Genomic DNA, 23,793 nt, shown 5'->3' on the forward strand with positions numbered 1-23,793 from the left:
AGTTCCCTTTCTTTCTTTTTATTTGGCTGATTTTGGCCCTGAGTTTGACTATTTCCTGCCTTCTCCTCCTCTTGGGTGTGTTTGCTTCTTTTTGTTCTAGAGCTTTCAGGTGTGCTGTTAAGTTGCTAGCATAGAAGTTGGGATGGAAATCACAACTCAAGTTTGGACAAACTACACCAGGTCAACACAGTTCCACATGGAGAGGTTTATTGGCATGGCAAAGACAACAGCGTGGTGGGTAAGAGAGGGAGAAGAGAGAGAAAGAGGAAATGGGCAACATAGGTCTGCCTTTTATTTAAAATGTTATGTAACTGCTCCCAAGTGAAGGTGGGAGCTGAACCAAAAGTATGCTGGGAATATATGGCTCTTGCCATGGCAACAGATGTACAGGTGACCAGGTGATGTCACTGCTGGAGGTGAAAGCAGCTCTTGATACCAACATACCTCTTTTTTCTTATCAAAAAAAGAAGGAAAAGGTGAGGGGGAAGCCAATGGTGAAAGGGGAATAGGGGCGCCATGTCTCTTAGGCTACTTCCTGCTATCTTGGGACATTGTCAATTTCAGGGTATAGCTGACTTTCACCATCAGGCTTTATTTGGTAAACATTCATAACAGGCTCTTCTGTGGACAGTAGACAGTAATCCTGTAACAGGAACTGATTAATAGTTTGGTTAGAAATGTTCTATATCTGTCGTTAAAATTAATGAGGCAGGGAGCGAATAGTAATGCCAGGAAGATGACTAGGAAAGGCGTTATGAAAGGGAGCATCCACTTCCATGTAGGATTTTCAAAAATCTAGAAATTGGAGGCCTGGCAGTCCTTGAAATTTTGTGTGTCTGATTGTAGCTCCTGGATTTTATTTCTCACTATCCCAGATTGGTTGACATAGAAACATCATTCTTCTTGGAGGAACAATCAAAGACCACCTTCTTTAGCTGTCAGGACATCCAGACCCTGTTGGTTCTGAAGCACCACAGCTGCCAGAGAATCGATCTGTTTTTGGGTAGTAAGCATGTTTTCAGACATTGTTTTGAAAACCATTGTTAATCTCGTAAGTGAACTTATTATATTGGGTCATTGAAGTAATTATCCCAGTGCCAGTGCTTATGGCTATTCCTGCAGTGACGAAGGGTGGCACAATGTGAACTGTCTTCTTATATTGGGCAGCTAACATATCTACAATTGAGATTGGCAGGGTTCCTTTCCCTGGATTACTCCTAGTTCAGGGAAAAGGAGTACCAATTTGTAAACTCCTGACCAGCCTCAGGTAGAAGATGTTATACCTGAGTACCACAAAGGATTGATGTGTTCTGGATTGCCAGGCATCATGCAAGAGATGGGTATCAAGGGTTATGGATCTATTGCAGGTTAGGGAGCCTAACATTCCTACAGAATGTGTCCTAGATGTCTTAAAACAGTTTGCCATGTGAAAAAGAGGTATAGAGAAAAGCTATAGAGTCATGGCAACATCAGAGTCAGGGCAGCTGACAAAAGGTGAGATGAGGTTATTGGGCAGTATCACTGGAGAGTCTGTAAGCAGCAGCCATGCATTAGTTCCTGGGGGTACATATAGCCAGCAATCTTTAAAAAGACCAGGTACAGTGACATAAAGGAAGGAGTTGGTATGCTGAAGTAAGGGTCTGAAGCAAAAGGTGAAATGGCAAGTTAGTGCCACTTATGAGGGGGGATGTCAAAGAGATAAAGACCTCAGAAGAGTGTTTGATTACTTCTCCTACTTTTCTGATATCTAGAGGTTGGGCAATTGAGACATTTTCTCTGAATGTGAATAGTACTTATTGGAGACCCTGCTTGATTTTTATGGTAGAGCTTACCACATGGGATTCCATGGGTCTTGTATATAGAAAAAGAGTGTCTCGAGTGTTGATAGAAGTGATTGGTCCATGATCAATGTATCTGACAAGACCAATATGGACAACCCCCATATTTGTCTGGCCATTTTTTTTACAATTTTTTGGTCTGGTCAAAGAGAAAGCAAATAAAGAGATCATAATACTTAGATGGGATAACCAATACAGAGATGACAGCAATTTGGATCGGTTCCTGGCATCTGGCCATGGAACAGTTTTGAGACCCTATTTGGAAAGACTGTTATCTGTGGGGGTTTCTTGAACCTTGAATCTCCAGATAAAAGGGCTACCCTGGATGGAAACAAACAGCAGGGGGAGGATGAGAAGTCCATGTCTAATCCAGTGGTGTTGAGAGCAACTGTTGGAGTGGAGTCTCATTTTCTGGAATTGGAGACAAGATGGGTGGTCTAGACATCTTCTGGGGCTTAACAGAGCATGGTCCTGTTAGTGTCGATGTATATGAACAATGTTTTCATAGAGGAATAAATGGTTTGAGGTGAGACAGGTGGACACAATCAGAGAGTCCCTCTTGTTAACAGCTGTAGCTGTCATGAGAATCACCTTAAAAGGCCCTGCCATTTAGAGGAGAGGAGTGAGGGTCCATGGTTTGGAAGAGACAGAAGAACTTAGTCTCCAATGTTGATAGGCAGTGGACAAGGGACAGTGTGGCCGAGGTAGATGGTGGTCAGCAAAGTTCCATAGGATAGAGAGAGGGTGTCAAAGTAATGGGGTGAGTAGATGGTCTGAGAGGGAGAGCATTTAGGTGAAAGACCAGGAGGTAGGACTGGGTGTCCATATATGAGTTCAAAAAGTGAGACTTGGAGAGGTGGCTTAGGAAGAGCTCATAGTCTGAAGAGAGCCAGGGGTAGAAGTTTTACCCAATCAAGGTAAAGTTCCTGTGACAGCTTGACAAAAGTGGTTTTTAAAGAGCCATTAATTCTACCTTTCCTGAAGATTGAGGATGGTGGGAAATATGAAAATGCCAAGGGATGTCTAGGGCCTTAGACAGAATTTGAGAGATTTGGGAGGTAAATTTAGGACCTTCTCTGACTGAAGGGAAGCTGGGACACCAAATTGGGAATGATCTCTCGGAAGAGAAGATCAGAGGCTAAGCCCTTTTGTTAGTTGTGGGAAATGCCTCTACTACCCCAAGAAGGTGTCTACCAAGACCAGGAGGTACTTGGCAGGTTTAACAGTGGGCATGTGGATAAAGTCAAGTTGTCAGTTGGTTCCAGGGAAAGAACCCCTGGCCTGATGGGTAGAGAAAGGGGCGCTATGATACCTTGAGTTGGAGTCTGATATCCGGCAGATTTTGCAAGAAGCAATGATAGTTTTTAAAAAACTTAAATCCCCAGGAGTGGGCTGTAGGTGGATCTTAACCAAATAGACATTGCTTGGTTGTTAGGATGAAAGGGTTGGTGAAGATAGGACAGAGTTTGGCAAGTGTCAGGGGTGAAATTGGAGTTTTGGGTTGCAGGATAAGAATGTCCTGGGGAGGGTGAGACAAGTCTAGGCTCCTAAGGACTGCAGCTCTTGCTGTTTAGTTGGCTTGGTTGTTTCCCTTGGACACAATAGAGTCATCTGCCTGGTGGTATCTGTTGTGGACAATCCCAATGAGCTTCGGCTATGTACCTGGCAGGGTCCAGTAATTGTATGGCAACAGGAGAATGATGTTTAGCAGCAGGGGGGCTCTGGACGTTCCAGACTCAGGGTCTACCTGAGAAGCTGGTAAAGGAAACAACATATTCATGTTAGTAGGTTGGCTGGCTAGAAGAAGGAGCAGAGGGGCTGCTGGTGAGCTTGGGTTTAGGTGAATGGGTGGAGCAAAGGAAATAGAGGCTCCCAACTATAGAAGATCCCTTCCCAATATGGGGACCAGGCATGTTGGCACTACCAAAAAGGAATGAGTGAGAGGTACACCCCTAAAAATCCAACTAAGTTGTGGGGTTTGGTGAGGAAGGTAAGGTTGTCGTCCTACCCTGACAATAGAATGGGAGAGAGAGGTGGGTCCCCAAAACTCCATTAGGGCTGAGTAGATGCCCCCAGTGTCCAACAGGAAGGAGATGGGTTGCCCACATACCATGATGGCTACCAGGGGCTCCCTGCTGGTGATGGTGGTGGTTGGGTCAAGAGAGCTTGGGATCCTTCAGTTGTTCATAGCCAAACCTAGGAGATTAGCTGGAGAATTATCTGGGAGTGATGTGCCTCTGTCCTGTGCAACACAAGGGCAGTCAATCAACAGCCCAGTGTCCCTCCTGATAGTACCTAGGACATGGCCTCTGGCTTGCGAAAGTTAGGGAAAGCCCTCACCCAATGACCTTGTTGACCACATTTGTGGCAGGAGCCTGGTGGTCTCTTAGCCTTAGAAGAACAGGAGTTTGGGGCAGTGGCTGGGGCTGCTTGGACAGCCTTTGTCAGCATATGGTATTTTTGTCTGTGAGTCTTCTCATCCCTTTTGTGAAGTGGCCACCACCAAAACTTCTGCCTGTGGAGTTAGGGACCACCTCTCTAGCTTTTTAAGTTTGTCTTTTATGTCAGGGTAGCACTGAAGAAAAAAATAGGTCATCAGAAGTTGCTTGCCTTCTGGGTTTTCAGGGTCCAGATTAGTGTACTACAATAAAGCCTTTGTGAGGCTTTCTAAAAAATTGAGATGAGTTTTCCTGGATGACCTCCTGGAGTTTTTACATTTTTACTGGTTGTAAGACTGGATGGTGAAGACCAGAAGGAGGCAGGTTATGAATCTATCTCTGGCTAAAATACCACCTGTGAATGATAAATCCATCAGGGATCTTAGTCAAGTACTGCCTCAGATCCAATTGGATTTGTTCCATCTGTTTGATGGTTCTTGTCTGCATGTATTCTTGCCTGCTCCCAAACTCCCTGGCATTCCTCAGGAAGTAAATTAATAAGGATCATATGTATATGTACATGGTAGAAAGTCAAACTGTAAGACTGACTAATGTACTGAAACTCTTTAGTAAAGGCAGATGAGTTAGAGGTATGGGAACCCAGTCTGCTTTCTGTCTGAGAAAGTTCATTTAGTGAAAAAGGAACATGTACCCTGACAAGACCATCTAGCCCAGCAACTTCCCTTAGTGGAAGGACCAGTGCTGGGTCAAGTGTCCCTGTTGGGGAAGGACTGGAGGATTTGGCTGTGGCCTTGGGGAGGTTGATTGGAGGAGTGCCAATGCAGGGTGATTGGAGCATCCTGCAGCTAGCACAGGAGGAGAAGAGTCTGAAGAGGTCGAGCAAGGAGGCTCTGGGATAGCCTGGTGAGAAAGAGAAACTGAGTTGTGGCTTGGTTTTACAGAGGCATGAAAACAGGTCTGCAATGGAGAGGAGACTATTCATTAGCTGATCAAGGATTATATTGTCATCTGGTGAGTGTCTCATAGCTAAGAGAAATTGAGTGGGGCTGCAGGAGGAGCACAGAGAGGGGTTGGAGCGAAGGTAGATGAATGTTTGAACATAAAGGACCTCCTTCCATTACCAGATCGCTGGCAGTATATATGAAGATCCCTTAAGATTATAGGAACTAGTGTGCCATTAAGTGGCCATTTAGAGACATTGTCTAATGGGTACTGGGTCCAGACCTTATTGCAAAGGTATATCAGTTTTGATACCCTGAAGGAGGGGCATTAATTTCAGAGATTTGAAATTTTCTAGGAGATATCCCAGTGCAGACCCTGAAGGCATATTCAGAGACAATGAATTAACTATTGAGGACTTATTGAATTATTCGTGCATCCCAGTGAGAAATTCAATAACAGCACTCTGCCAGGCCGGGTGTCTGAGTCACCACTTAGATTCCTGGAGGCTATGAATGGCAAGTCCTGGACCCACCAGAAAGCATCCCTACCCAGGCCTGGGATGTAATCAGTTAATCGGCTGCAAGAGCCTGGAGTGGGAAGGAAGAGAGGAACTGCTTTCGAGGGAATATTCACCCAATGTTCGAAGTCTTATCTTGGACCTTGGCTGTGGAGGACCAAGCCCTGGCTCATAAACGCTGGCCAAGCCCTGTCTGGGAAATTAGGGGTGGTCCTTGCCAACTGGAGGAAAAAAACCTACCAAACTGCTGGTGTTTGTGTGAGATTTTAGTGGTCTGGTAGCAGGAAACATGAAATGGTATGGTTGGTGAGGGCCTGTCTAAGTGACCTTTGTGGCAAGAGCTAGCACCATGTGGTGGACCATGGCAAGCAGCAGCTCACGTAGAAGTCTGTATGTCCTGCAAGGCTGCAACAGCAACTTGTGTGGTGGAAGTCTGTGAGTCCCATAGGAGCCAGCAGGTGGTGGTGAACCAGCAGCACAGCAGTGGCCTAGAAGATGCAGCAGCAGCAGGACCCTGGGATGGCAAGATCCTCTCTCCAAGATGCATATCTGCTCCTTCTAAGAACAACTGTATGGACTCAATCAAACCTTCTATATTAATGAGAGCTATACTAGAATCCCCAATGCACTGCTGCACAAGACAACTGATGAGGTCTATTAAGAATGTAGACAGGGTGGGGACAAGATCCTTCTGGTCTCCATCTGTCCCCAGAGCTAAGGCTGTCCCACATACTTCTGTACCCAAATCCTGCCAGAAAGAGCTGGTCTCCCAGGAGTGCTCTCACTCCTAAGCCCACAGCTCACAGGAGAGACTATAACTTTTGCTTGAATACCTGTCCAAAGAGGGACCCTTCAGGAGCACATAGGGCACAAGAAGTGGTAAACAACCTGGGACAGGATCCTTCTGGTCTTCATCTGCACCCAGAGCTAAGGCTGTCCCACAGCCCTCCATACCCAAATCCCACCTGAAGAGAGATGTTCTTACAGGATTGCTCTCTCACTCCTAAGATTACAGGCTCACAGGCACTCAGGAGGGACAAGCTCCAGTCAGAGACAACAAGACCATCTAACACCAGAGATAACCAGATGGTGAGAAGCAAGCACAAGAACCTAAGCAACAGAAACCAAGGCTACTCGGCATCATCAAAACCCAGTTCTCCTAACACAGCAAGTCCTGGATACTTCAACACACAGGAAAAGCAAGATTTGGATTTAAAATCACATTTCATGATGATGACCAATAAATAACTAACATAAATAACTTCCCTTAAAGAAATACAGGAAAGAGATAGTCATATGGTCAGGGTGGAGTGAGAAGGCCTCTCTAGCTTGCAGCCTGTGTCTATGGTCTGTCCTGAAGCATCCAGCTCCCCAGGACTGAACCCCGGTGTTGGTGCTGCAAGAACCAGCTCCTGGATCCAGATAAAGGGTCAACTCCACAGCTCTTTGCTGAGCATAAGATCCCCTGGTCCAAGAATGGCTACCACTCGATATGAACCAATGGCTGAAATTGGTGATGATGCCTATGGAGTGTGAGAGTTCCTAATGGAGCAGCAACTGGAGGGGGCCTTCCCATCCACACAGTTCATGAGGTAGCCTTGTTAAGGAGGCTGGAGGCCTTGGAACATACCACTGTTGTGCAGCTGATGGATATCTGTGCTACTTCCTGAACTGATTTGGATATCAAGGACTCCCTAGTGTTTGAGAGTATAGACTAGGACCTGAGGACATTCCTGGACAAAGCACCTCTGACAGGCTTGCCAGTTGAAACCACTAGGGATCTGATGCATCAGTTTCTAGGTGCCCTAAGATTTTCTTCATGCAAACTGCATTATTCACTGGGACCAGAGAACATTCATTCTAGTGACAAGTAATGGGACGGTCAAGAGAGCTGCCTTTGAACTAGCCAGATGACCTTCATTCCTGTGGTTGTTACAATCTGGTACTGGGCTCCTGAAGTTCTTCTGTAGTCTACACAGCCAACACCTGTAGACATATGGAGCATTGGCTGTATTTTCAAAGAGGTGTTTGGTCAGAAGCTGCTCTTCTGTAGAAACTATGAAGCTGACCAGTTGGGCAAAATCTCTGATTTCATTGGATTGCCTCCAGAAGGTGACTGCCCCTGGGAGGTATCTCTACCTCAAGGAGCTTTTGCCCCTAGAGGGCCTTGGTCAGTGCTGCTAGTGGTGCCAGAGATGGAGGAACATGGAGAGCAGCTGCTGCTGAAATACGAACCTTTAGGCCACATGAGTGAATCTCCTCTGCCTTCTGAGTCTGTCAGCACTCTTACCTGAACAAGAAGGAAAGTGGCCCAGAGTGAAAAGAGGGGCTGCCTTTTCCAGTTTTGAACACTCAGTGGGAGAAGCTCATTGAAGAAGCAGCCACTGCCTTACCCTGAGGCTGTGGAAAGCCCTCCAGGTTTGTTTGTTTGTTTGTTTGTTTGTTTGTTTGTTTTTGTTTGTTTGTTTTTTTGTTGGGGTTTTTTTGTTTTGTTTTTCTTTATAGAGAATATTTTGAGCCTTAAATGACAATTTCCGACCTCTCCTTACAAGGTTTTACCCCCTTACCCTCCCATTTCTCTACATTAAAGAGCAGGCTTATCTGTCTTCTTCACTACCTAATTTATGTTGATATCTTTTTTATACAGGAAAAATAAAGAAAAATAAATATAGGAGAACACAGGTAAACAGGTACAAGCCCTTAAAGATGAAACACAGAAATTCCTTAAAGATTTATAGGAGAACACAACCAAACAGGGTAAGGAATTGAACAAAAGCATCCCAGATCTAAAAATGGAAATAGAAACAATAAAGAAATCACACAAAAAAAGACAACCTTGAAGATAGAAAACCTGGGAAAGAGATCAGGAGTCATAGATGCAAGGAACACCAACAGAATACACGAGATAGAAGAGTAAATCTCAGGGGCAGAAGATACCATAGAAAATATTGACACAATAGTAAGAGAAAATGCAAAAAAATTCCTAACCCAAACCATCCAGGAAATTCAGGACACAATGAGAAGACCAAACTAAGGATAAAAAAAAAAAAATAGACGAGAGTAAAGATTAAAGGACAAGTAAATACCTTGAACAAAATTATAAAAGAAAATGTCCCTAACCTAAAGAAAGACATGTCCATGAACATAAAGAAGCCTACAGAACTCCAAATAGATTGGACCAGAAAAGAAATTTCTACTGTCACATAATAGTCAAAACACCAAATGCAGAAAACAAAGAAAGAATATTAAAAGCAGTAAGGGAAAAAGGTCAAGTAACAAATAAAGGCAGACCTATCACAATTACACCAGACTTCTCAACAGAGATTATGAAAGCCAGAATATCCTTGGCAAATGTCATATAGACCCTAAGAGAACACAAATGACAGCCCAGGCTACTTTACCCAGCAAAACTCTCAATTAACATAAATGGAGAAACCAAGATATTCCACAACAAAGCCAAATTTAAACAATGAGGGAAACTACACCCTAGAAAAAGCAATAAAGTAATCTTTCAACAAACCCAAAAGAAGAGAGTCACACAAACATAATTCTACCTCTAACAACAAAAATAACAGAAGACAACAATCACTTTTCCTTAATCTTAATCTCTTAACATCAATGAACTCAATTCCCTAGTAAAACAACATAGATTAACAAACTGGATACATAAATAGGACCCAGCATTTTGTTGCATACAGGAAACACACCTCAATAACAAAGAAAGACACTACCTCAGAGTAAACAGCTGGAAAAATTTTTCCAAGCAAATGATCACAAGAAACAAGGTGGAGTAGCCATTCTAATATCGAATAAAATCAACTTTCAGCCAAAAGTTATAAAAAAAAGTTAAGAAAGGACACTTTATACTCATCAAAGGAAAAAAAATCTACCAAGATGAACTGTCAATTCTGAACATCTATACTCCAAATGCAAGGGTACCCACATTCATAAAAGAAACTTTACTAAAGCTCAAATCATACATTGCACCACATACAATAATAGGGTGAGACTTCAACAACCCACTCTCAGCAAAGGACAGATCAAGGAAACAGAAAATAAGCAGAGACACAGGGAAACTAGCAAAAGTTATGAACCAAATGGATTTAACAGTTTTCTATAGAACAGTTCATCCTAAAACTATATATACATATACATATACACATACATATACATATATAAATGAATATATATACATATATATATATGTATATATATATATATATATATTCATTCTCAGCACCTCATAGTACTTTCTCCAAAATTGACCATATAACTGGTCACAAAGCAGGCTTGAACATATTGAAGATAATCCCATGTATCTTACCAGATCACCTCAGACTAAGGCTGGTCTTAAATAACAACAAAAACATCAGAAAGCCCACATATACATGGAAGCTGAACATCTCTCTACTCTATGATAACTTGGTCAGGGAAGAAATAAAGAAAAATTACAGACTTTTAAATTTTAATGAGAAAGAATGCACAACATACCCAAATTTATGGGACACAATGAAAGCAGTGGCAAGAGGAAAACTCATAGCTCTGAGTGCCTCCAAACAGAAACTGGATACCACCTACACTAAGAGCTTGACAGCACATCTGAAAGCTCTAGAACAAAAAGAAGAAAATACACCCAAAAGGAGTAAATGGCAGGAAATAATCAAACTCAGAGCTGAAATCAACCAAGTAGAAGTGAAAAGAACTATACAGAGAATCAACAAAACCAGGAGCTGATTCTTTGAGAAAATCAACAAGATAAACCCTTAGCCAGACTAATCAGAGGGCACAGAGACAGTATCCAAATTAACAAGATTGGAAATGAAAAGGAAGACATAACAACAGAAACTGAGCAAATTCAAAAAAATTATCAGATCCTACTACAAAAGCCTATACTCAAAAAAAAAAAACTACTAGAAAATTTGGATGATTTCTAGACAGATACCAGCTATCAAAGTTAAATCAGGATCAGATAAACCATCTAACCAATTCCATATCCCTAAAGAAGTAAAAACAGTCATTAAAAGTCTCCCAACTGTAAAATTCCCAGGAAGAGATGGGTTTAATGCATAATTCTATTAGACCTTCAAAGAAGCACTAATACCAATACTCTTCAAACTACTCCACAAAATAGAAACAAAAGGAACACTACCTAATTCTTTCTATGAAGCCACAATTACACTTACACCTAAACTACACAAAGACCTAACAAAGAGAACATCAGATCAATTTCCCTTATGAATATCAATGCAAAATATTCAATAAAAATTCCGACAAACCAAATACAAGAACACATCAAAATGATCATTTAGAATGAAGAAATAGGATTCATCCCAGGGATGCAAGAATGGTTCAATATAGATAAATCTGTCAACTTAATCCACTATACAAATAAACTCAAAGAAAAAACTCACATGATCATCTCATTAGATGCTGAGAAAGCATTTCACAAAATTCAACACCCCTTCAAGATCAGGAATTCAAGGTCTATACCTGAACATAGTAAAAGCAATATTCAGCAAACCAGTAGCCAGCATCAAAGTAAATGGAGAGAAACTTGAAGCAATCCCACTAAAATCAGGGATGAGACAAGGCTGCCTACTCTCTCCCCACCTATTCAATATAGCATTTGAAGTCTTAGCCAGTGCAATTAGACAAAAAAAACGGGGTCAAAGGGATACATATTGGAAAAGAAGAAGTCAAAATATCACTATTGGCAAATAATATGATAGTATACTTAAGTGATCCCCACAGTTCACCAGAGAACTCCTAAACTTGATAAAAAAAAATTCAGCAAAGTGACTGGCTATAAAATAGAGTAGCCTTCCTCTACTCAAAAGATAAACAGACTGAGAAAGAAATTAGGGAAAGGACACCCTTCACAATAGTCGCAAACATAAAATACCTTGGTGCGACTCTAACCGAGCAAATAAAAGTTCTGTATGCCAAAAACTTCAAGTCTTTGAAGAAAGAAATCGAAGAAGATCTCGGAAGATGGAAAGATCTCCCATGCTCATGGATTGGCAAGATTAATATAGTAAAAATGGCCATCTTGCCTCAAACAATCTACAGATTCAATTCAATCCCCATCAAACTTCCAATTCAATTCTTTATAGAGTTAGGGAGAGCATTCTGCAAATTCATTTGGTGTAACAAAATACTCAGGATTGTGAAAACTACTCTCAACATAAAAGAATTTTGGGGGGAAATCACCATCTCTGACCTAAAGCTGTATCACAGAGCAATATTGATTTTAAAAAAAACTGTATGGTATTAGTACAGAGACAGGCAGGTAGATCAATGTGATAGAATTGAAGACCCAGAAATGAACTCACACACCTGTGGTCCCTTGATCTTTGACAAAGGAGCTAAAACCATCCAGTAAAAAAAAAGAAAGCATTTTTAAAAATGGTCCTGCTTCAACTGGCAATCAACAAATAGAAGAATGCATATTGATCCATTCTTATCTCCTTGTACATAACTCAAGTCCAAGTGAATCAAGGACCTCCACATAAAACCAGGTAGACTCAAACTAATACAAGAGAAAGTGGGCAAGAGCCTGGAAAACATGGGCACAGGGGGAAATTTCCTGAAAAGAACACCAATGGCTTATGCTCTAAGATCAAGAATCAACAAATGAGACCTCATAAAACTGCAAAGCTTCTGTAAAGCAAAGGACACTGTCATTAGGACAAAAAGGCAACCAACAGATTGGGAAAAGATCTTTACTAATCCTACATCTGACAGAGGGCTGATACCTAACATATACAAAGAACTCAAGAAGTTTGACTCCAGACAACCAAACAACCCTATTAAAAATGGAGTACAAAGCTAAACAAAGAATTCTAAACTGAATAATATTGAACAACTGAGAAGCACCTAAAGAAATGTTCAACATCCTTAGTCATCAGGGAAATGAAAACCAAAACAACCCTGAGATTCCACCTCATACCAGTCAGAATAGCTAAGATCAAAAACTCAGGTGAAAGCACATGCTGGTGAGGATGTGGAGAAATAGGAACACTCCTCCAGAGTTGGTGGGATTGCAAACTGGTACAACCACTCTGGAAATCAGTCTGGAGGTTCCTCAGAAAATTGGAAATAGTACTATCTGAGGACCAAGCTATACCACTTCTGGATGTATAACCAAAAGATACTCCAACATATAACAAGGACACATACTCCACTATATTCATAGCAGCCTTATTTATAATAGCCAGAAGCTAGAAAGAACCCAGATGTCCTTCAACAGAGGAATGGATACAGAAAATGTGGTTCATTTATACAATGTAGTACTTCCCAGCTATTAAAAGCAATGACTTCATGAAATTCATAGGCAAGTGGATGAAACTAGAAAATATCCAGAGTGAGGTACCCAGTTGCAATAGAACATACATGGTATTACTCATTGATAAGTTGCTATTAGCCCAAAGCTTATAATACCCAAGATACAATTCACAGACCAAATGAAGCTCAAGAAGAAGGAAGACCAAAATGTGGATACTTCATTCCTTCTTAGAAAGGGAACAAAATATTCATGGGAAGAAATACAGGCACAAAGAGTGGAGCAGAGACTTTAGGAAAGGCCATCAATAGAGTGCCCCACCTCTGGATCCATTTCATACACAGCCACCAAACCCAGTTACTATTGCTGATGCCAAGAAGTGCTTGCTAACAGGAATTTGATATGGATGTTTCCTGATAGGCTCCTGCCAGATCCTTATCGATACATATGAGGATACTTGCATGGTAACTCACAGACTGTGCACTGGATTCCCAATGGAGAAAGGACTGAAGAAGCTGAAGAGGTTTTCAACCCCATAGGAAGAAGAACAATATCAACCAACCAAACCCCCCTGAGTGCCCAGGGACTAAACCACCAACCAAAGAGTACCCATGACTCCACCTGCATATGCAGCAAAGGAATGCATTGTCTGGCATCAACAGGAGGAGAAGCCCTTGGTCCCCAGTTTAGGGGAATTCCTGGGTGGTGAGGTAAGAGTGGGTGGGAGGGAGTGGGAGCATCCTCATAGAAGCAGTGGGAAGAGGAATGGGAGAGGGGGAACTGGGAAATGGGATGACATTTGAAATGTAAAAACATAAAAAATCCATTAAAATTGTTTTTAAAAGTAGAATGCAAGCAGGAAGACCAGATCCCAGGATGGGTAAGCCAACTCAGCTGGACTGCTTTGCTCTACCTACACTCCAGTCACCAATCAGGGAGTCTGACTCTGACTGCTTCACAAACACTCCCCCAGGCTCCACCTCCATTTCTACTTCCCTACTCTGTGCTTCTATCATATCTTTCCTTCTTTGTATTGACTCCCTATCCTGGTGATAGGTAGGAATGGATTTTAATAAAGTTAAAGATACCTAAACTTCTTCATTGATTCCATGTTTTCTCCATGAATTTAGTTATAAACATTTATTTTAATATAAAATTCTCCCTTACCATTTATGTTCTGACCTATATTTTATACTAAATACAAGAGGCCACTTCTACTTTCAGGCTATGCCTGCAAAAGGTAGGTAATCATGTCCCACTCTGCAGTTTTGTTACCCATCCTTCCTGATATAATCATGAGAGAAACAAAGAAAGATGCAACTGAGTAACATCTGTCAATGACCCTCTCTGCACAGAGAAACCAAGCTGTGGCCACACTACTGGTGAGTAGTGCCTCTACAAGAACTGAGGAGTCCAGAGAAAACCATAATTCTTGCTTTAGTGTAACATAATGAGAAGACATGCTGAAGAACACAGAAAGGAAAAAAGTTGCCAGCAGCATTGCTTCTCCCAAAACAGTCTGTAACATGTTGACAGCTCCTACCTCAGGAAGGGAAAATCATGACTCACCTCTACAACTGAAACCTGTCACCAGGCATTAAATCCAGTGCTTGGAAAAGTCCCTATCTACTAAGTCAATACCTATGGTCTGGGCTACTAGAACTGTTAGGCCAAGTAGCTCTTTCCATCACTCTTCTCTAACCTTGGGCAGCAGAAGCAGGAATAAAACCCCACCCACTGAAGACCAGGACATGAGAACCAGAGGAGGGATCTTAAGAGCACAGTGGTAGGCCCATCATGCAGAGGTCAAGCAAGCAATAGGAACTAGAGAACACATATACCTATACCAGAAAAGCTAACAACCATATACTCTAGACCAGTGTGATGCCTATTTTTAATTGTCAACTTAAGATATCTAGCATCTCCTGGAAGACAAACATCTGGGCAAGTCTATGGGGGAGTCATCCTAAAGAAGTGAGGTGGGAAGTACAGCCTGCCCTGGTCCTGTCCAAGGTGCATTGTACCAACCTGTGGGCAGAAAGGGAGAACCGAGCATGAGTGTCTGTTGCTTCCTGAACCCAGACCGTGAATGCAATGTGACTTGCCTGCCTCAGTCTCCTCCTACTGTGACTTCTCCATCCTTATGATCTGTAACCTCAAGTGGGAAAGCCAAACAAAATACCCTGAGAAAAGCTACTTAAAAAGTTTATCACAGCAAAGGAAAGATAACAAAGACAATGATGAAAATATTGGACACTAATGGAAATATACACAGTACTGAGATAAACTCAGGATCCATCTGTATTAAGCCCATCTGTATTCTTGAAGTAAGCCCAGGACACACCAGCCTTTCTGCTGTGTAAGCCCCTGCATCTTGGAGACTTAGGTGCAAACTAGCTTAGCATTTATTAGCCTTGGTGGCTAAGGGAGCACATGTCTGTCATTCATCCCACGCTTTCTGGTTACACAATGATTACCAGGCCAGGAATTGCACATGAGGCTCTGCAAATAACTGTTTGGTTCATGAACAGTTCTGCAACTGTTCATGAACCAAACAGTTATTTGTACCAAAGTGGGAGGGACACTACTCTGGATCATTGTCAGCTCTGGTATGGTCCTTATTGAACCTGAACCTCAATAAGCACACCCCACTACCTCCTCCAAGTCCCTCTTGCTCTCTTCCCCCACCCTCCCATCCCCCTTAAACTTGCCCTAAGAAACCAGAAGACCCGCCTTATATTGCTAGCCTTGACATATCAAGTTGCAGTAAGAATAGGCACATCTTCTTCTATTGAGGCTAAATAAGGCAGTCCAGTCAGGGGAAAGGGATACAAAGGCATGCAATGTAGCCAAAAACAGCTCCTCCTTCCACTTAAGGAGTTCTCCATGAAGACTCAGCTGCACAACTGTTACACACATGTGACGAGCCTAGTCGGTCCCATGCGTGCTGTCTAGTTGCAGTTCCCTTTCTATGAGCCCCTTGGGCCCATGTTAGTGGATTCTGTAGGTTTTCTTGTGGTCTTTGATCTCTCTGGCTCCTTCAATCCTTCTGCCTCCTCCACAGCAGGATGCTTTACTTTCCACTTAGTGTCTGACTGTGGGCTCTGCATCAGTTTCCCATCAATTTCTGGTTGAAGCCTCTCTGCACCCTGTCCTCACACTTTATTTTCTGGCCCACAAATCTGACTGCTCTTCTGCAGACCCTTCTGGCACCAAGGATTCTAGGCCATGCTGGTACTAGGCACCAAGGAGTCAAGGTTAGCACCCAATAGCACAGAGGCAACACAGGCCACAAAAACCCCAGGGAAGATACCCTACCAGACATGAAGACTAACTAACTAGTCATCAGAACCCCAGGCCACTCAGACTAGACGACAGAGAGGAAATAGAACAGAGTTGGGTAAATACTTACCAAAGATAAACTCAGAAATCAACATCTACCCTATCATAACTGCAAAACCCAGTTGGCTAAAGGCCAGCATAAAAAACACAATCAAGATCCAGGGAAATGTGGCATCATAAGAACCCAGCTATCCTACGACAGCAAGCCCTGGCTACCACTACACATTCAAAGTACAATAAAAATTACATCCAATTTTATGAAGATGATATAGACCTTTACGCAGGAAATGAGTGATATATTATAGAACTACAGGAAAATACAAATAGGTGAAGAATGAACAAAAATTGTTCAAGATGTGGAAATGGAAATAGCAATAAAGAAAACACAAACTGGGGAATCCTGGAGACAAAGGTTAAAAAAAAAACACCAGGAACAACAGAGGCAAGCAATCATAACAGAATATAAGAAATTGAACAGAGAAATACAAGAGATGGAACAGAGAATCTAAGTCTATCTAAGCATTGAAGATATGATAGAAGAAACTGATATATCTGTCAAAGAAAATGTTAATTCTAAGGTTTCTGACATAAAACTAAGATGTCTCTAAGACTTAGTAAAAGACGTAATCTCACATACATGCCTAGGAATCCCACAGACATTCTCTTTGCATTTGGACAGTTTGTGGTGTTAAACACAGTTCCTTCCACTAAAAATCTTCTCTGACTTGGTTTGAATTCATAGAGATATGCATTCAGAGGAAACTTTGATAGGCTGTTTAACAGAAATTGTGGTAGGTTCAGACAGGTTCTTCTCCAGCTTGACAGTTTGAAGCTTGCTTTTTCGCCTGTGAATTTGATCTTAATTCCAACCAGAAAGTGGTTACACTCTGGTGTTTTCAGTGAGAATGGTCCCATGCTTGAAAAATCAGGTACCACTTGGGGCCAATGGTTGGAATGTATTATTAGGAGATATTGCATGGTAGGAAGAGATGTGTCATTAATGGTGGACGTTGAGATTTCACTCTGCTTCATGCTTATTGTCTCAAGATAAGAGCATTCAACTATCATTCAAGTACCATGCATGACAATCTGTTGCTGTGATCTCTGTCCTGATAACCCCATGAACTCATATGAATCTTTAAGGCTTTAATCTTTCTTCTATAAGTTTTATAGGTATAGGATAGTTATAGATGTGTATATATATACATATGTATACACACACACACACACATATCACAGGTACATAGCTGGAGGAAAGTTCTAGTGGACAAATGAATCAACCTACAAAGAACATTTCTGTACTATAGAAGCCATTTAGCATGGAGAAAGCATCTGTTCAGGATCCATTTGACTTTGCCATGTCCTATGACAAAAACATGTAGAGTTTCCAGCAATGGGGTCTTATCTTCAGGTTCTGGTACAACATCAAGATCAATGGCAGTGGTCTATAACAGTGATCTCTTGAAATCAATAGCTATACTACTAAAATTAGAAGGTAGTGTATCAAAATATCAGCTTATCTAGAAAAATGAAGGAGCTTACACTTAGAAAAAGTAGGACTCAAAGTTGAAAACTATTTTATAGCCTCTAGGCCAGCTAAATACTTCAGAATAAAGTTATGAGATTATATATATGATGTGAGTCTCAACAACACATCGCAGACTAAGAAATTACCAAAAATGGAGAGAGAGAGAGAGAGAGAGAGAGAGAGAGAGAGAGAGAGAGAGGAAGAAAGAAAGAAGAAGAAGAGGAGGAAGAGGAGAAAGAAATGTACTTTCTCAGTTCTGCAAGTGAAAAGATAAAGCAAGAGAAGCCAGCATCTGGAATCTGGTTTCCCAAATACTTGCTGTTTTTCTCTTACATGGTGAATTGTAGCTCAGAAGTGAGCAATAAACACCATGTTGTTATATGGCATAAAGGCAGCAAATTCACCCCTATGGTAATGAAACAAGTACTCCATGAGGATGAGAAGACGATCATCTCTCTAATTTTTTCCCTCTCACTGCTACTGCCCTGGTGAACAAACGATAAACAATTGCCTACTTGTGGATATATGGGCCCAAGAGATCACACATGCAAGGATACACATGCATCTACAAAGTAGTTCAAAACCATGAAAGTTTGCCTCCTGCCTCCTCGATTTAAAGGATTAGCTGTTCTAACAGGAAATCAAGTATACTGACAGTCATCTCTAGCTACAAGATTGTAGGATCACAGAAGCTTGGTGCTTCTGCAGGGCTAGCTGCTCGAGTGGTACTTCCCTCAGTGCTGTTTCCCTGGAATTCACCAGTGTCTCCAATGATACTCATTCCTGGGACTACATGAGCCATGTGAGCTGCTATATCTCAGGCCCGTAGCTTCTCATCAGAAGATACTGTTTGCTCACAGTTCTAAAGACAAGAAGTCTGAGTTCAAGGCCCTTGTACTTTCTGTGACTGCTGAGGGTTATTTTGTGACTCATGAATGGATACTTCCCTAGATGTTCTTTTATTGGATTACTTATCTTCTTAATCCGGGTACTGCTCTCATGACATAACTACTTCCCAAAGTTCCAATTCCTCAACTCTGGAGCTGGGAAAGCATTAAGAATCCAGGGCTGGTTTTAGAATCTTTCTGTAGAAGTATACTCCCTGGGAAGCAGTTGCATATTTAGACACATAGATTGACAATGAGCCCACGAAGTCTCATTAGTCTAGAAAAAATTCCCAAAGTACCAAGCAAAACTGCCAGGTTAAAAAACATCTAAATGATGATCTTAGTCAAATGTGAAGAATTTGTGTCTGAGAAGTGAATGTAGACCAAATGAGTGGCCAGAGTTCTCATATTCCAGCAAAATCCCTGACAAAACTCCTAGGACATGTGAACTCTGTCCAAAGACAAGATGACCGTATAGTATGGGATCACCTAAGAGTCCATTGTGAAAGGGCAAAATTCTCCCAGTCATGTTGAAACTACCAACCTATATTTCACAGGGTTTAAACAATGATCTGCTCACAGATTTGGTAGCCTTCAGAGCAGACCCCTGGCCCAGGCCTAGAGTGAGCAGAAGTAGCAACTAGGAAAAGAAAGAAAAGTGAGATGTGGAAGCAAGCTTCCTGATCACTGGGGTATCAGCATGATTAACTGTAGTCCAGATAGCTACATGTCCTAGGGGCATTTGTCAGTGTCTGGATTATTAGGTGGTAGTTCACATGTAAAGTCTATAGATGCAAAAACAACCACAGGCTACTTGGTTACACTGAACAGCTGCAATAAATCTGAGCATGTTCCTATTTCAAGTTTCTGTTCAGTTAATTAAGTTTTAATAACTCTTTCTCCAGATCCAATCCTCCAGTCTCGCCCCTAGCGCTTCAGTAGAACACCTCTGTCAGCCTTCCCTGCAACCCTCCTGTTGATCTCACCAATCTTCCACTTCTAACCTCCTTCCCATTACACTTGGATCAGTCCCAGCCCCCAGCACTCCTGCCAACTCAAGGGCCCCTCCTGCCAGGGTATCAAGTAACTGATGGCAGATCTATATCTCTACTTCTGCTCCTCCAGCTTCCAATTCTCCCAGGCTTATATCCAGCTCTGTGGTCTGTGGTCTCTCTTACCCCATTTCCAACAGGTCCCAAATTTTCAACCTTTCTTCCCCCACCTCACCCCATTGTCCAGCCTCCAACACCAGCAGGTATAAACTAGGAAGCCACCAGGTGAGCAGGTCATGGAAACAGGTCCACAGAAACTTTTCTGCTAGGTAGCATACAGCCACCACACTCTCCTAAAGTACAGGAAAAAAGGAGAAACCAAGGAAAACAACAACACCCAACAGAAACTGAAGATACCATCACCCAGTCCTGTAATAATCCCAATCCCACAGGCCTAGACATCAGCATAAAAACACAAAGAGTAACAGCCAGCATAATGTATCTCCATTGGAGTCCAGTAACAATACAATAGCAAGTGCTGAAGCCCAAGACACACATATGAAAACAGCATTCATGAGGATCCTAGAGATATTTAAACAAGACTTTTTTTTAATTGCTTAAAGAAATCTAGGAAAACAAAAATTTACCATGTGAAGGAATTAATAAATCCTTTAAAGAAATCCAGAAAGCCACAACAAACCATGCAGGAAAAGAGAGAAATAGAACTGCTCAAGATTTAAAGAAGGAAGTACAAGTAATGAGAAAAAACCAAACCGAGCAAATTATGGAAATAAAAAATTTGCATATTTGAAAAGAAACTACAGAATATAAAAGAGACTTAAGGCAGAATTTCATTCATTCAAGACACTATTGGAAAAAAAATAGATATATTGGTTAAAGAAACTGTTAGGTCTAAAACTTTTATAACATAAAACCCCAGGAAATATGGTACACTGTGAAAAGAACAAATCTAAGAGTAATAAGAATAAAGGAAAAAAATCAGATTAAATGATCAGAAAATATCTTCAACAAAATCATAGAAGAGCATTTTTTAACCTAAAGAAAGAGATGCCTATAAAAGGTACAAGAAACATTCAGAACAACAAATAGATTGGACAAGAAAACAAAGTCTCCTTAGCACATAATAATGAAAAAACTAAATATACAGAACAAAGGACAAATATTAAAAACTGCAAGGGAAAAATACCAAGTAACATCTAAAAGCAAACATTTCAGAAGTTCACTTGACTTCACAATGGAAACTCTAAAGCCAGAAAGTCCTGGACAGGTGTGCTACAGATGCTAAGAGACCATACATGCTAGGCCACACTACTATACCCTGAAAAAAATTCAAAACATATATGGTGAAAATAAGATACTCCATGATGAAAATAAAATTTAAGGAATATATATCTATAAATCCAGTCCTAGAAAAGATGCTAAAAGTTTCTTACTCAAAGAACTTCAAGAAAACCTTGAAACAAGAAATAAATAAATAATTCCAAACCACCAAAACTAAAGGGAGGGAAACACATGTGCACACACATACACTACCACAAAAAGCAATAACAAAATAACAAGATTCAGCAAACAATCATTGGTCATTGGAATCTTTCAATATCAGTGGTCTCAACTCCCAATAAAAAGACATAGACTAACAGAGTGAATGGGGGGAAAGCACCCATCCTTTTTTGCATCCAAGAAACATACCTTAACATCAAAGGTAGACATTATTTCAGGATGAAGGATTTGAAAAATGTATCCCAAGTAAGTGGACTTAAGGAAAAAACTGGGAAATAATTTTAATAACTAACAAAATAGACCAAACAAAAACTAACCAGAAGAAATAGCGAGGAACACTACATATCCATCAAAGGGCAAATGACATTTCAATTCTTAACATCTATGCCAAACAGAACTGCTCCAAAGTCTATAAAAGAAACATGACTACAGCTTAAATTTCATATTGACCCTCACGCACTGAGAGTGGAAGACTTTAATAACCCACTCTAAACTATAAACAGGTAACACAGGCAAATTACACAGAGAAATACTGGAAGAAATTGATGCTATAGATCAAATGGACCTAATAGATAATTATAGAACATTTCATCCAAACACAAAATAATATACATTATTTCTCTGTAATTAATGAAACTTTCCCCAAAATTGATATTTTATGACACAAGGCAAGTCTCAATAAATACAAGAAAATTTATATAGCACCCTGCCTCCTACCAGAACACCACATATTAAAGCTGTATATCAACAACACAAACTGTAGAATGGTTGCAAAATCACAGAAACTGAACAACTTTCTATTAAGTGAAAAATTGTTTAATGTATTAATCAAGAAATGAACTAAAGACTTTCTATAATCGAATAAAAATTAATCACTATACACTCAAGTTAATGGAACACAAGGACCAAAAGTTCTTAGAGGCAGTTTATAGCAGAAATAGCAGGACATCTAAAGTTATAGAATGAAAGAAGAAATTACAATATAATGGAGTAGACTGTAAGAAATGATCAAGCTTGGGGCTGAAATCAATAAAGTAGAAAAATGCAACTAATCAATGAAACAATGGATTGGTTTTTGAAAAAAATCAGTAAGACTGACAAATCCTTATCCAATTTCAGTAAAAGGCAGAGCGCAAACATCAAAATTAACAAAATTAGAGATAAAGGGAACACAAACAATAAACTACAATGAAAGGAAATGCAGAGAATCTTTAGGACATACTTTAAAGCTCTGTATTCTATCAAATTTGATAATCTAAAAGAAATGAATAATTTACTTTTTTTCATTTCTAGATGAATCTGAAGAGTTTATTGCCTTCTATGCTTCATGGAAAATGTAACTTGTTTCTTCAGCACAACTCTGTGACGCACATTGAGCACAACTGAGTGTGTCATATTTGTACTCTCAGTCCACTTTTCAGTAACTTCTCAAGTTATCAACTGTTCCATGGTAATTAAATACTTATTGCAGTCTTGGATAACATGCTTAATGTTCACTAATTTTCTCCTTTCAGTACAGGCAGCAATTCACTGTTATCTTTTAGTTCCTTGACAATATCTAATCTTCCAACAAGATCCCCTCTCACATATAGCTGAGAGTGGGTTGGCCAATTTGAAAATGCTTTTAATCCCTAACGCATTTCTTCATCCTCCAGTATATCAAAAGTTCAACCCCAGTACTATTCAGTATTTTCTGAATTTGTTTGCTTAATCTACATTTTGCTTCCTGTTTGTTTCCTTTCATAAAGAGCATCACAGAAGCTTTATTGGTCAGCACCAATCTTTCCTCTAACTTGAGTGCTTTGGGACAAATGTATCTAGCTCTTCAGAAGAGCTGGATAATTTTCTTGATACATACCATTTACCATAGTTAAAACAGGATCAGATAAGCAATTAAAAATATATCCCCTAAGGAAATTGAAGCAGCTATTAAATGCCACCACAAAAAATAGATGGAGGGAGGGAACAGGCTATAAGAAAGTATGGAGAAGGGAAAGGGATGGTGGATCAGGTAAAGAGCCAGTGAGAGAAGGACTGGAGAGTAAACTGAAAATTGTCAGCAGAGACCTGGGATGGGGGAGGCTCCAGGTAATCTATAAGAGTAACTCTAGATGAGATTCCTAATAGTGAGGGATTTGGAACCTCAGTGGCTATCTCCTGTAGCCAGGAAGGACTCCTAGTGGAAGGGATAAGGACACCAACCCACCCACAAAACTTTGACCTGAAATTTGTCCTGCCTACCAGAAGTACAGGGGCAAAGTTGGAGCAGATGCTGAGGGAACAACCAAACAGTGGCTGGCCCAACTTGAGACCCATCCTTTGAGTAAAAACCAATCACTGACAGTGTTAAAAATATTCTGTCGTGCTTACAGACAGGAGTCTAGCATAACTGTCCTCTGAGAGGCTCCACTTGGTAGCTAACAGAAACAGATGCAGAGACCCACAGCGAAACAGCTCAGGGTTTAGTTAGAAACCTTTCATTACCATGGAACAGTTAGAGGAAGGATTGAAGAATTCAGAGGGGATAGGGACTCTACAAGAAGGC

The 23,793-nt window shown here is 40.9% G+C and overlaps 1 pseudogene; it reads left to right on the forward strand.

The window, feature by feature from the left end:
- The window catches only part of Cdk4-ps4 (cyclin-dependent kinase 4, pseudogene 4), a 42,615-nt pseudogene extending 20,120 nt beyond the window's left edge, over positions 1-22,495 (forward strand).
- The last annotated feature ends 1,298 nt before the right edge of the window (positions 22,496-23,793 follow it).

The sequence above is a fragment of the Rattus norvegicus genome, chromosome 4 (genome assembly GCF_036323735.1).
Source record: "Rattus norvegicus strain BN/NHsdMcwi chromosome 4, GRCr8, whole genome shotgun sequence".
Classification (NCBI taxonomy): domain Eukaryota; kingdom Metazoa; phylum Chordata; class Mammalia; order Rodentia; family Muridae; genus Rattus; species Rattus norvegicus.